The sequence below is a fragment of the Silene latifolia genome, unplaced genomic scaffold, assembly GCF_048544455.1.
Source record: "Silene latifolia isolate original U9 population unplaced genomic scaffold, ASM4854445v1 scaffold_112, whole genome shotgun sequence".
Taxonomy (NCBI): Eukaryota; Viridiplantae; Streptophyta; class Magnoliopsida; order Caryophyllales; family Caryophyllaceae; genus Silene; species Silene latifolia.
In genome coordinates, this window is record NW_027413126.1 from 1,298,703 (window position 1) to 1,315,479 (window position 16,777).

Genomic DNA, 16,777 nt, shown 5'->3' on the forward strand with positions numbered 1-16,777 from the left:
CAACAAGTCACAATGGCAAGGATAAATGGTTCACATAATGAGTCACAAGGACTAATGAACAAGGACAAATGGTTGACACAACGAGTCACAAGGACTAATGAACTAGGACAAATGGTTCACACAACGAGTCACAAGGACTAATGAACAAGGACAAATAATAATAATAATAATAATAATAATAATAATAATAATAATAATAATAATAATAATAATAATAATAATAATAATAATAATAATAATAATAATAATAATAATAATAATAATAATAATAATAATAATAATAATAATAATAATAATAATAATAATAATAATAATAATAATAATAATAATAATAATAATAATAATAATAATAATAATAATAATAATAATAATAATAATAATAATAATAATAATAATCGTCATACAACAAAAAAAAGACACATATCGACACAAATGAAACAGGGCAAAAGACGGAAGCAGGGGACTCCTGCCAGTCCACCGGCGGCCAGGGTAGGGGCCGGCAGCGAGATCTATGCGCCAAGGAGAAGTTTTTCATGCGTTGTGGTGGGAGTCGGGTTGTCGGTTGCCGGTCAGACGGCATAGAGAACAAACAGTCGATGCGTCATGACTCATGCGAGTTTGAAGAAGAGAAAGTGCTGCATGCCGGTTGGCCAGCTGCCGGTGGCTAGGCCGGCATCGAGCACTTTGCTGCTTGGGCATGGTTGTGTTGGTGCCTGCCGGCAGGGGAAGGTGGCTGTCGATTGGCCGGCAAAGAGCAGCACATGTTCGTTGGTTTCACATGTATGTCGAGGGGGAGAGGGGTGGTGTTGCTGTTGTTGGTTGCTGCCATGGTGGAGGTCTGCGGTAGGGGAGTGTGGGCGTGGTGGTGCTAGCTGTCATGAAGGTCAGAGATGGCAGCCACCGTGGTCGAAGGTGGCTGTGACGGTGGTTAGAAGTGGTGTAGAAGATGGGTTTAAAAGATGGGTTTATTGTTTGTTTCCTTCATTGTCGAGGGGTTTTAGAAGGTGGTGGTGGCTAGTATGGTGGCTCACGGTGGTAGGGAGATGTTGGGTCGTGGTGGTTGATGATGGTTGTCCACATTGGTGGTTTCCGGTGGCCGCCATGGTGGCTCGAGGTGGCGTAGAAAGCGCAGCAAAGACGGTCACAAAGCAATGTTTTCAAAACTTGTTTTACACTTAGTTTATTTTTTTCATCCTTTGTAAATTTGAATCCGTCTCGCCTACACATCCCGTCTCACTTGAATTTCCGCCTTGCTCTTCCGTCACACCTACACATTTTATTAATAAAATAATAATAATAATAATAATAATAATAATATATTTAAAACCCGACTACTTAATTAAATATAACTAATACGACTAATTATAAAAATTAGTTAGTAAAATGAGCTATTTAATCAATTAAGCACGCAAAAATCGAGTCGGAATAAGGTATAAATGCGGGATAAAAGGTGATTATAATGCTACTCACCACATATCTGCAATCCTCTCAGCATGCCTTGCTCTCTGGTATACGTCATTCATATCACATGCCTGACCAGCTGCCAACCTCTTCTTGATTGTGGTTGTTAATCCCTTCTCAAATCTGAGTGTCAACATCTCATCACTAAAATTCAAATCAGCTACATATTCTGACAATTTCATAAACCTGTTATAATAAGTCTCTATTGTCATCTTGAAAGAATCGAATTCAGCTCTCATCTTACTCCTAATATGTTCTGGTACAAATACAGCCCTCATAGTCTCCTTGAAACCTTTCCAAGTAATAAAAGGTTCATCACTCTCCCTCCAAACTTCCCTTATGACCTCCTTACTACGATTTCACCAAAACCCCATTTACCCCTCAGATAGTAAGCAGCTTGATCTACTCGCAACTCCGCAGGAAAACCCAGTAACTCAAAAAGGCTGTTAAACTCCCTATGCCAATCCCCAAGTAAAGATGGTTCACCTAATCCGTCATACTTTGCCGGGTTGTGCCTTGCGATATTAGCACTCATCTTTGCTAGATCCTGAACTGACCCTTTAGCCTTTAGTGCCGCAGTCAAAGCCTCATTTATAGATATCAAATGGTCAATCTCCTCTTGGGACATGGTAAAGGGTGTAGGTGTAGATATCTTTGGAGGCATGGTTCTAAAAAGTAAAACAAGACAACATAAGTTTCTACCCGAGGAAAGATGGCCTAACATCTTAAAACATTCTGTATCCACAATCAAAACAAGGTGTAGTCAACTGTATCCTTCCTTACCCCTCCTTAGGTCCCTCTCTCATCACTCCTACCTCTCAACTATCATAGGTTAAGAATTGATAAAGCATTTATATTGAACTTTTGGTAAAACTTGCGTTTTCAGAAATCAAAGTCAAGTTGTAACTTTCAAAAATCACCATTAACTAACCGTTACATTATACGTTGAATTTTTATACTTTCCACAAAATATAAAGAGTTTTTAAAACATGAGAAAAAGAATCGAACTCAAATCTCGAACAACTATTTTATAAAGAATTTTACAACCCAGTTGGTCCAAACAGAAACCAATCAGCAGTTTGTCAAAAACTTGAGTCAACTTGTAAAAATCACTATTAAATGTCAAAATATTATCTTGCAACGTGGCTTATCAATTTGAAAACATATATGAATCTTTTAAACAGTGGAGTTGGAATTAGGCAACAATCTTAAGTACATATTAAATGAGAAATTTTACAAAATTGTTTGTCGAAAACATAACTGTACATGAACATTCTGACCACTGTCCACTAACATATTTATTTCTCCCAAACTGTAAAACTTTTAAATATGATACCAATGACATTGGAAATCTAACTCACTGGGTTTTCACTCGTAAAAATTTCGACCTTAGACGATAAATATAGGTCAAACGACAACTAAATCAAATAGAGGTAAAATCTGACAAATAAAGTTAAGCTTCTACATTCCTTTTTACTAGGTCATAAACCCTTATTAACACCATCATATACTTGTATTAACACAACTTGGTCATCATACTTCACACACTACTAGCATCTACTCTAAAACATCCCTATCACAAGTTTAATCATTTTATATAATTGAAAATAGCATGGTTTCGGAATTCACATAACCGCATATCGGTAGACATGATACTACTATAACATCCAACCACATAATCAATATCAATTCACAATTACTTTCATGCTTATAATCAAAACAATTCAACATAAAATCCTTTTTTCATCCATTCCACTCTCCTTAAAACTAAGTTTACGTCCACGTAACCTCGCTCATCAATAAAGACAAAATTCGTCTTAAAGCAAACAATATTCATTTTAAATTATCCCACTCTTCAATATCTCTCAAGGTAACCGGTTCAAAACTGGAAGGGCCGGGGTTCGGAGTGAGGGTACCTTCTCATCCTAAGCCAAAAGGGCTCCTAACAGTTTCTACCCCGGGTTCATTTTATTAGACACATCCAAAAATTCATTATTAAATTCATTGGTTAGGCCTGAGGATCGTTTTGTCTCTGATACCACTTTGTAACACCCCCATTTATTTAGGAGCCTTTAGCAAGACATTCCCAAATAAATAGGACTGTTACCATCTCGGTTTCCTGAGGTAGTGAATAACAAAGTACAACTAACCAAAGTACTTTGGATAAAATGTAGTAGATTACATGTTCTTTACAAACTAACCAACTAAAAACTCAATATAAATTTAATTACAACTCGCAGCGCAAATAAATAAAGTGATTAATAAACTATATGATCTAGACTTCTAGGTAGACTGGCCAAGTCCTCACGCATCCCCATAAGCTCCCAAGTTAGCTAATCTTAAGCACCTGCAAGTCTACTCCCCATTTATGTTTCATCACAGGTGTTCACGAATACACTTTTAACCTCGCGGTTGAGTAGGATAACAGTCTCAAGACAAATAATATAAACAGTATAAACATTCAAACACAAATGCCAAATCAACTGTTCTCATAACTTAGCCCCCAACCTCCCGCTGAGTCACAATTCAGCCCTCAACCTCCAGTTGAGGAGACACACCAGAGACATGTCTACAAAACCAGCTTGGGGCCTTACACCGCCACGAAGGTATTAAATGGTGTCTGCCAGTAAGTTTATAATACATCTCCCGAAGGCTCTTACCATGATGTCTACCTCAGCCAGTAAGTTTATATCACATCACCCGAAGGCTCTTACCATAATGTCTGCCAGGCGAAACCTGTTTACCAAATTCATAACCAAGCCAACAGATGCAACAACGATGACTGTAAACCACACCATTCTCAAAGATAACCCAACCAAGCTATTAACCACAATGTGCAAGACATGCGATAATCCAATAATCCAAACAATTCAATCCACAACATCCAATTAAATGACAAGATACACAAATAATAAGTCTAGTAGAATCGTTATCCTACCTTCTCAGCAAATACTCCCAAATAGCAATCCAAGCAAAGCAATGCAATCAAACACCTCTTCAACAACCCGTCACCTAACAAATATAATAATTACAATCACTAATCTATACAATTAAACTAATTATATAATTAACTAGTGTAGCTCCCGTGCAAATGCACGGTATTTTAGATAAGATATTACAGAATTTGACAATTAATTAAACTAATGTTGTAACACCCCGATTTATGAAGGAGCTTTTAGCAAGACATTCCCTAATAAACCGGACTGTTACCATCTCGGTTTCCCGAGGTAGTGAATAACAAATTAAACTCCAAGGCAAAATATATAATTACTTTAACTTAATTATTACAAAACCTTTTTTTACATCAAATTACAAGGAACTAACATAAATGAAAGTGAAAGTCTTCTAAATGATGATCTAGCTACTAAGTCTTCTGATCCAGTGTCTCACGCCCATCAAGCTCCCAGCCTATCTCATAAACCTGTCAAGCCTGCTCCCCAATATTTGGATCATCACAGGTGTTCACGAATACACAGGGTCAACCACGAGGTTGAGTAGGGAATACAATGAAACAACAAAATATGATATGCATGCTCCTCCGTCACCTCCATCTCCATCTCAACTCATATCTCATAACCCGGAACACCCAGCCATACCGATCCCGGTAGACTATATATCGACCGTAGCCGATCCGCACCGCACTGAGGACACCGGGCAAGTCCCGAGAACCCGCACGGGCCTTATCACAACATCATCTTCACCACACCACATCACCACAACATCCTCCATCTCCAATGCATATGAATGCTCAAAAGAAATTAATGCAACACAATATATATATCTTTGAACCGATCAATCATAAAATCATGCCGGTTACCAAATGTTGTGATAACATACTCAATACGATCAATTCAGTCAATCACCTTCAAAGATATGAATCATAACGTAAATCAACAGCCACGAAGCAAGTCAACGTTCACGGTTTGGTCATACGAAACACAAACAAGTCAACACAATTCAACATCAACGATAATAAGTCAAGTGTATTTCCCTACCTTTTCGCAATCCAAGCACACACAAGCAATCACTTATGATCCTTCACTTATCCATCACCTACATAACATAATTATGTATAATTACCATCTACTCAGTCAATTAATCATGCACATAACCTAGACTCATCATAACTTAATAGGAATATCAATTTAAAGAACAAACACGACTTTTCCTGATTTTCCTGCTCATGGCAGACTCGGTATAAAATGAATAACTAATTCCAGAAAATTCGAATTGATGCAAGGCCAATTGAATTGGAACCCCATGAGTCTTAGCTACAATTTATATCTAACGTGTTTTTCTTAAATTCCAAACTTATCAAGGGTTTTCAGACTGATTTCCAAAACTGACAGAAACCGTCGCATAAAAAGTATTGATTCATAAAACGAGTTTGACAAATGATTCTTAAGTAAAACCAACGCCTAACTCATCTAAACTCTTTAAATTAAATATATGAAAAAGACCCAGCACCAATTCAATATCTAAATTATGTTTTAGAAGTAATCTTTCAGACTCTACTGATTTGCGGACTTTTTAGATAGACGTTCACAAATAATTTCTTCAGGAAAAACTACACGGTGACATACTACCAATTTTCACAGGCATAAACTAGGCTTGGAATAAACATGAGTCTCTTCTTTAACTTTTTGCATCCCACGGCTTTAAGACATGTAAAACACTCAAATAACACAGACCAACGAATCTGTAAATTGCTGTAACTATTCCATTCATTTATCTCATACAATTTATAATCAAAAACCCCCAAACCAATTCTAGGGTTACGAAAATTATCCCAATACTACTATAATTATGCTAATAATTGAATAAAGAGGTAATAGGATAGTCTACTTACGAAAAAGGATGAGAATAGGCTGAGAAATCGCCTCGCAATTCCTCACGCGGCTCCCTTCACACACGGCTCCCTCTTCTCTCTTTTCTCTCTTTTCTCATGGTTAAAATGAATATGGTGATAGGGATATTAGGGTTTGGTTAGATGGGTTATACATATAGGATAGGTGCTATTAAGACGATACGGGCCTAGCCTAGTTAGATTAATTAAAACCCGAGTCACATAATTACCCGAGTCACAAATACACTACACGACCCAGCTGGTAACTCGGCCTAATATAATATCATATTAAAATACCGGGTATTACAAATGCAGTTTACCTCCATTTTGAAAAGGGTAGAAAATTTGCATATGTAATTCCAAGACGATATTTTATTTGCCTTATTTATGTAAAAGTTAAAATTGATTGATGTTATGAAAGTAAATTAAGAGATAAATATTGTTTTGTAAATATTGATAGTGAACACTAATTAATTAGGAAATCAGTAGAATATTACCTAGGCGGGAAATTTAAACATGAGGATTTAGAGATCTATTAATCTTTTAGTATATAGGAGATTTTGATCCACAATTTCTTATCTCATAGAAAATCAATGAATTTTTTTATCATAAAAAATGTTGGGGAAAATCTCTTGCATATCAAATTTGTGCAGATTCTAAGCATTTCAATTTTATGAATATATCCAATTAAAAGATTATATCTGTTTATATTACCATCTCGGTTTCCTGAGGTAGTGAATAACAAAGTACAACAAACCAAAGTACTTTGGATAAAATTTAGTAGATTACATGTTCTTTACAAACTAACCAACTAAAATCTCAATACAAATTTAATTACAACTCGTAGCGGAAATAAATAAAGTGATTAATAAACTATATGATCTAGACTTCTAGGTAGACTGGTCAAGTCCTCACGCATCCCCATAAGCTCCCAAGTTAGCTAATCTTAAGCACCTACAAGTCTACTCCCCATTTATGTTTCATCACAGGTGTTCACGAATACACTTTTAACCTCGCGGTTGAGTAGGATAACAGTCTCAAGACAGATAATATAAATAGTATAAACATTCAAACACAAATGCCAAATCAACTATTCTCATAACTCAGCCCCCAACCTCCCGCTGAGTCACAATTTAGCCCTCAACCTCCAGTCGAGGAGACACACCCGAGACATGTCTACAAAACCAGCTTGGGGCCTTACACCACCACGAAGGTATTAAATGGTGTCTGCCAGTAAGTTTATAATACATCTCCCGAAGGCTCCTACCATGATGTCTACCTCAGCCAGTAAGTTTATATCACATCACGCGAAGGCTCTTACCATAATGTCTGCCAGGCGAAACCTGTTTACCAAATTCATAACCAAGCCAACAGATGCAACAACGATGACTGTAAACCACACCATTCTCAAAGATAACCCAACCAAGCTATTAACCACAATGTGCAAGACATGCGATAATCCAATAATCCAAACAATTCAATCCATAACATCCAATTAAATGACAAGATACACAAATAATAAGTCTAGTAGAATCGTTATCCTACCTTCTCAGCAAATACTCCCAAATAGCAATCCAAGCAAAGCAATGCAATCAAACACCTCTTCAACAACCCGTCACCTAACAAATATAATAATTACAATCACTAATCTATACAATTAAACTAATTATATAATTAACTAGTGTAGCTCTCGTGCAAATGCACGGTATTTTAGATAAGATATTACAGAATTTGACAATTAATTAAACTAATGCAGTTTACCTCCATTTTGAAAAGGGTAGAAAATTTGCATATGTAATTCCAAGACGATATTTTATTAGCCTTATTTATGTAAAAGTTAGAATTGATTGATGTTATGAAAGTAAATTAAGAGATAAATATTGTTTAGTAAATATTGATAGTGAACACTAATTAATTAGGAAATCAGTAGAATATTACCTAGACGGGAAATTTAAACATGAGGATTTAGAGATCTATTAATCTTTTAGTATATAGGAGATTTTGATCCACAATTTCTTATCTCATAGAAAATCAATGAATTTTTTTATCATAAAAAATGTTGGGGAAAATCTCTTGCATATCAAATTTGTGCAGATTCTAAGCATTTCAATTTTATGAATATATCCAATTAAAAGATTATATCTGTTTATAGTTCAAGATATACTTATAGAATATATTATAATAATAAGCCCAATTCTAGATGCTAAAATTTTAGGCGAGAAAGTTTGGAGATCCACCTATTCTTTTAAAAAATAGGGGATGTTACGTAGTATGAAATATGTTCTCGATTTTATCGATTTGGAGATCCACCTATTTTTTTATACATCAAAGTCAGAGATTTCATTTTCTCGATTTTATCAAATTATTATAATAAATTTCCTTTATTGTCGCGAAGTTAATAATAATTGTTTATAGTTTAGTTTTGTGCATAATAATGATGGGCCAAATACTTCTCTGTTAATAGCACAAATGAAAGAATTAGTTATTTGTCGTTTATAATTTGATACCTATGTTATTTTATTTTAATTAAAGAAGTATAGTTTAGAGTTGATTGAAATTATAGTTTGGTAAAAAGAATATTAATTTGATGAAAAGATTTGTTTAGTGAAAGAAACATTTATTTCCATATTTGAGTCGGTGTACTTTGGTGGTAAAATTTTCAGAATGTCTATTCTCTTAGTAGATATCGAATTCCCTTTAACATATATTTTTACAACAATGATTGAGAATTCCCTTTGTTATATATTTTTACATTATACTTTATTGTGACATTATTCATTTAGGCGTGACATATATTTAATTTTAGCAATGATTTAGGTGTGACATATATTTAATTATATAAATAATTTTAGAGTATATTTTTTTATATTCTTACAGTATATTTTACAGTGACATTATTCATTTAGGCGTGACATATATTTAATTATAGCAATGATTTAGATGTGACATATATTTAATTATAGCAATGATTTTAGAGTATATTTTTTATCGGTTATAATGTTAGGCGGGAAAAAACGTAGAGACTCCTATTCATTTAGTAAATAGGGGATTATATATACTAATTATACTAATTATGCATCGATTACATTAATTATATTTTACGTAGATTAATAATTATAAACCCGTCTCAAGGACCCGTCTAACAATATAATTACTTTAACTTAATTATTACAAAACCTTTTTTTACATCAAATTACAAGGAACTAACATAAATGAAAGTGAAAGTCTTCTAAATGATGATCTAGCTACTAAGTCTTCTGATCCAGTGTCTCACGCCCATCAAGCCCCACCTATCTCATAAACCTGTCAAGCCCGCTCCCCAATATTTGGATCATCACGGTGTTCACGAATACACGGGGTCAACCACGAGGTTGAGTAGGGAATACAATGAAACAACAAAATATGATATGCATGCTCCTCCGTCACCTCCATCTCCATCTCAACTCATATCTCATAACCCGGAACACCCAACCATACCGATCCCCGGTAGACTATATATCGACCGTAGCCGATCCCCGACTCTTGGTGAGGACACCAGGGCAAGTCCCGCAGAACCCGCCCGGGCCTTATCACAACATCATCTTCACCACACCACATCACCACAACATCCTCCATCTCCAATGCATATGAATGCTCAAAAGAAATTAATGCAACACAATATATATATCTTTGAACAGATCAATCATAAAATCATGCCGGTTACCAAATGTTGTGATAACATACTCAATACGATACGATCAATTGGTCAATCACCTTCCAAAGATATGAATCATAACGTAAATCAACAGCCCACGAAGCAAGTCAACGTTCACAGTTTGGTCATACGAAACACAAACAAGTCAACACAATTCAACATCAACTATAATAAGTCAAGTGTATTTCCCTACCTTTTCGCAATCCAAGCACACACAAGCAATCACTTATGATCCTTCACTTATCCATCACCTACATAACATAATTATGTATAATTACCATCTACTCAGTCAATTAATCATGCACATAACCTAGACTCATCATAACTTAATAGGAATATCAATTTAAAGAACAAACACGACTTTTCCTGATTTTCCTGCTCATGGCAGACTCGGTATAAAATGAATAACTAATTCCAGAAAATTCGAATTGATGCAAGGCCAATTGAATTGGAACCCCATGAGTCTTAGCTACAATTTATATCTAACGTGTTTTTCTCAAATTCCAAACTTATCAATGGTTTTCAGACTGATTTCCAAAAACTGACAGAAACCGTCGCATAAAAAGTATTGATTCATAAAACGAGTTTGACAAATGATTCTTAAGTAAAACCAACGCCTAACTCATCTAAACTCTTTAAATTAAATATATGAAAAAGACCCAGCACCAATTCAATATATAAATTATGTTTTAGAAGTAATCTTTCAGCCTCTACTGATTTGCGGACTTTTTAGATAGACGTTCACAAATAATTTCTTCAGGAAAAACTACACGGTGAAATACTACCAATTTTCACAGGCATAAACTAGGCTTGGAATAAACATGAGTCTCTTCTTTAACGTTTTGCATCCCACGGCTTTAAGACATGTAAAACACTCAAATAACACAGACCAACGAATCTGTAAATTGCTGTAACTATTCCATTCATTTATCTCATACAATTTATAATCAAAAACCCCCAAACCAATTCTAGGGTTACGAAAATTATCCCAATACTACTATAATTATGCTAATAATTGAATAAAGAGGTAATAGGATAGTCTACTTACGAAAAAGAATGAGAATAGGCTGAGAAATCGCCTCGCAATTCCTCACGCGGCTCCCTTCACACACGGCTCCCTCTTCTCTCTTTTCTCTCTTTTCTCATGGTTAAAATGAATATGGTGATAGGGATATTAGGGTTTGGTTAGATGGGTTATACATATAGGATAGGTGCTATTAAGACGATACGGGCCTAGCCTAGTTAGATTAATTAAAACCCGAGTCACATAATTACCCGAGTCACAAATACACTACACGACCCAGCTGGTAACTCGGCCTAATATAATATCATATTAAAATACCGGGTATTACAGTCTACCCTCCTTAAAAGAAACTTCGTCCCGAAGTTCACCCTCTCTACCAACCAACGCAAACGAATTATGAAACGCATATACAAAAGTATGTAAGGCACCCACCAAATTGAATATTAAACGCAGTATTACATTCCACCCTCCTTAAAATAAACTTCGTCCCCGAAGTTTAACCATAACAGAAACACATCATGTAACACTCCAACATAACCCACACAACGCATAACCAATATAGCCAAACTGAGAAATCACACATGAAAGTATAAAGATTTTACAATCCTACCCTCCTTAAACATGGTTACGTCCCAGTAACCTTCATTATTATAACAAAAGTTCTCAAACTACGCTAACAACCGAAAGAGGATAAAAGATTCACAACTCACGTTCAAGTTAACTAATCCCTACTAAAGACAATCAATATACAAGCTCTCTCAAGGAAGCTACAGTTACTGCTGCTATAGCACATCGCCACGGATCGGAGCAAAAGCCATGTTGAATAACTTAAGACATTTCAGTATTAATCTAAACACTCTTCATATCAATCAATACATGCAATAACATTCACAGGATCTGCTTGTCAATCTAATTTATACATTACTACTCAGGTTACAAAGATGAAGATGCTTAGGTGCTCACATATGGTTCATGTCAAATAGCATATTTTCCAAGAAATATTGGTCGAATGACGAATGACGAATGCACATTGATTGGCAAATTTTACAAGCTTATTGGTCGAGTCAGTCAAGCGAGTAAACATCGATATTGGAAAGTTAACATACAATACTATCATACATAAAATTTCATTCTTGGTGTTAAATATATTTAAACTGCACCCAACACCATGACATAAAAGATTAAATGTATTTAACTACACCAATTTTACAAATATTCATTACATATCATACTAATATCAACATACCATGTTAACACACAACTCACTTAAATCACCACATTACATTTCCCGTTTTGACATTCGTAACTAACCACAACCCACTAATTAACTACATGAACGAACAACATGACTAAATTAACCCACTATTTGTGACTCCGTTCTAGCTTCATTACCACAGACTAGCAAATATCATGAAACCATACAACCAGACACTGGCTGGAAATCTCATTCCGAATTTATACTCACACGACAAAATTTAACTTCATTTTCAAAACTTTTACTTTCATACTGGACGGTGAATAACTTTCTTAACATAAATATTATAACAGAGCCGTTCATAGAATCCATTTGACTCAAAATCAGATAAACTTAACTCAATTCCTTCAAACAATACAAGCTTAGATGTCGACTCATATTTCGTAATTTACAGGTTCATCTTATTCATTTCAGTCCTATCTTTACTAATGAACGACTATTACCTCAACATCAGGATTTTAGTTGCACTTCTTTACTCAGTTATATTCACGGCTAACACGACTACAACATTTTAATCGGAGACCTTTTAGATAGTACACATTCCCTGGTGACGTCTCAGCAAAGCATACGATTCGTACCATGATGTAAAGCAAGTAACTACAAATTAACTGTGTTCAATCAAAATTTTACCTCTTTATTACAGATTTATTTATCACGGGTTGCATGGTCACACAAAAGTATAAGTACCAACTCAATCACATGTTAAATTTTAAAACGATTTATCACGTCATAAGGACTAGACAAGAGTCTAACCATATAGTCAATATAAGAAGATTATTAGTTTAGATCGGAGGCACATTATAAAATTCCTAGTTAAACTCCTTACGGAACCATCGATCGTAAGGCGTCATGAGTAATTAACTTAATAATGTAGAAGTCAAACAACTGAAATTACAATTGAGTATTAAAGGTTATATGATTCACAATAACAACAAAATTACTTCCATATCACACATATGTTTAACATTTTAGCAACCATACCATTCAATTGTATCCATCAACTCAGTATAATTCATTTTCAGCAAAATAAAAGATATCGCATAAACAACTTAAACATGTACATATACCATCATATAACTTGTAAAACATTATCTATGACAAAAGATTAGCAAGGTGAACAAGTTTCTCGGTTTTGCACGGTTTGAACAAATAGGCAACTCGCGGCTCAATTAAACGTAACTATAACGACTATCATTTAAACATACGCATAACATGTGAATCATCAAAGGGTTATCTCATTATAATTCATAGCGACGGTTCGAGAATATATTTCAAATATCGTAACTATATCGTAACTATATCAAACTATATTTCAAATATCGTGACAATTCCAACAATCACCTTAGCATTTCATGACAATACAACTATGAACATATCCAATAAGGAGCAACAACACTATTTTATTATCATATCATAAGTTTAGGTTTAACTGAAATAAATTAATTCAATGAAAGTAATAAGTATAACTATAGGCACACAGACTCACATAAAAGACATTAGAACTCAGATGACATCCTACATGTGTGAACATTTAGACATACTCATTACTACCATCCATGTGTAAACATTTGAACATAATTATTATAAATATTCATGCGAGTATATTAGAACAATCAAGTTAACATTTAACGCCACCAACTTTACCAAGATATGACAATATAGTTTTATATTTATATATATCCGACCACTATACAAATATGATGAACACACCAGAGATATTATAACATTCCAAGCATAAAATATGCAAACAACTGGACTCGTATAAAATATTTCACCCTCGATTAAGAATCAAATTAAGCTATTCAATTTCACTCATACTATCATGCCAACAATGTTATAAACTAAACTTTAATTTTTTTTATCACTAGTTAAGATACATAACCAATGAATATGTGTGCTACTATCATCATATAAGGACACTATAATTTCACATTAATAAGGCTCATGAAATAATCGAACAACTGCATGAAAACTCAACATAGCATTCACATTTTAAAAGTTATGATTCACGTTGTAACTTCCAAAAAAATCACGAATAAATAACCGTTCAACGAAAACTTGAGTTATATTACTTTTTATAACATACAGAGAGTTAATAATTCGTGAGAAAAAGAATGAGGTCCAAAGCTCAAGAATTCAATTTTTAAAGGATTCTACAACTCAGTTGGTCCAAACAAGTATGTGACATCAATTGGTCCGAAACTTGGGTCAGTTTGCAAAACTTACCATTTAATATAGAGACATCAAGAATTTTCGTGGCTTATCAATTTGAAAACATATGCGAATCTTCTGAACGATGGAGTTGGAATTATGCAAAAATTATTAATACAATTTAAATGAGGATTTTTACAAAATCGTTGGTCGATACATCACTCCACAGGAACTTCCTGACCACAGCCCACTAAAATATTTATTACTCCTAATCCATATATCCTATAAGCATGAAACCAACACCAAATGAACACTAACTCACGAAGCTATCTCTCATAAAATTTTCATCCATAGGCAATAAACAGAAAAGAAATAGCAGTAAGGTCAATTAAAGAGTAAAATCAAACAAAACGAGTTTCAGCACTAGGTCATTCTTTACTATGTTACAAGCTCTTATGAACATACTATGTATACTAACCCATCCCAACTTAAATCTCACACTTTGTACTTACGTAAACATCTATCCCATAGAATCCCTTCGCATCTCGATCTACTCCTTACATCTAAATCACGATTGCTATGACTAGAAACAAGCAATTCAATAGTGTTTCTGATTAACATCACAATACTATACTAGCATGGCTTCGGGATCACATAACCGCATATCACTAGACATAATAGCACTATCAACACGTCATTCACATCCATCCAGATAAATATCATCAATTTGCAATTATTTTCACGCTCACGATTACCACAATCCAACACTTCATTGATTATCAATCTGAACACGAAAATTTATTTCTCATCTCCACAACATCATATGATCACGTCATCATTCATACAAAATACTTACCGTGACGTTGTCCTGCAGAATGGTTAGAATATATGGGTCTCAAGGTATACATCAACTCGATTATATCCAAGGTTTTCCTTCTAACTACCCCATTCACTCAATTTTCTCTCTGGTTACCTGGTTCAAAACTGAGAGGGCAAAAGAGCACGTATTAAGGGCGCCTTCTTAACCGCACTGTGAGCTCCTAACAGTTTATTCCCAGGGGTTCATTGTATTTAGACACATCCTACGTTCATTGGGTTCATTGGTTTAGGCCTGAGGATCGTTCGCTCTGATACCACTTTGTAACACCCCGATTTATGAAGGAGCTTTTAGCAAGACATTCCCTAATAAACCGGACTGTTACCATCTCGGTTTCCCGAGGTAGTGAATAACAAATTAAACTCCAAGGCAAAATATATAATTACTTTAACTTAATTATTACAAAACCTTTTTTACATCAAATTACAAGGAACTAACATAAATGAAAGTGAAAGTCTTCTAAATGATGATCTAGCTACTAAGTCTTCTGATCCAGTGTCTCACGCCCATCAAGCTCCACCTATCTCATAAACCGTCAAGCCCGCTCCCCAATATTTGGATCATCACAGGTGTTCACGAATACACAGGGTCAACCACGAGGTTGAGTAGGGAATACAATGAAACAACAAAATATGATATGCATGCTCCTCCGTCACCTCCATCTCCAATGCATATGAATGCTCAAAAGAAATTAATGCAACACAATATATATATCTTTGAACTGATCAATCATAAAATCATGCCGGTTACCAAATGTTGTGATAACATACTCAATACGATCAATTCAGTCAATCACCTTCCAGTATATGAATCATAACGTAAATCAACAGCCACGAAGCAAGTCAACGTTCACAGTTTGGTCATACGAAACACAAACAAGTCAACACAATTCAACATCAACGATAATAAGTCAAGTGTATTTCCCTACCTTTTCGCAATCCAAGCACACACAAGCAATCACTTATGATCCTTCACTTATCCATCACCTACATAACATAATTATGTATAATTACCATCTACTCAGTCAATTAATCATGCACATAACCTAGACTCATCATAACTTAATAGGAATATCAATTTAAAGAACAAACACGACTTTTCCTGATTTTCCTGCTCATGGCAGACTCGGTATAAAATGAATAACTAATTCCAGAAAATTCGAATTGATGCAAGGCCAATTGAATTGGAACCCCATGAGTCTTAGCTACAATTTATATCTAACGTGTTTTTCTTAAATTCCAAACTTATCAAGGGTTTTCAGACTGATTTCCAAAAACTGACAGAAACCGTCGCATAAAAAGTATTGATTCATAAAACGAGTTTGACAAATGATTCTTAAGTAAAACCAACGCCTAACTCATCTAAACTCTTTAAATTAAATATATGAAAAAGACCCAGCACCAATTCAATATCTAAATTATGTTTTAGAAGTAATCTTTCAGACTCTACTGATTTGCGGACTTTTTAGA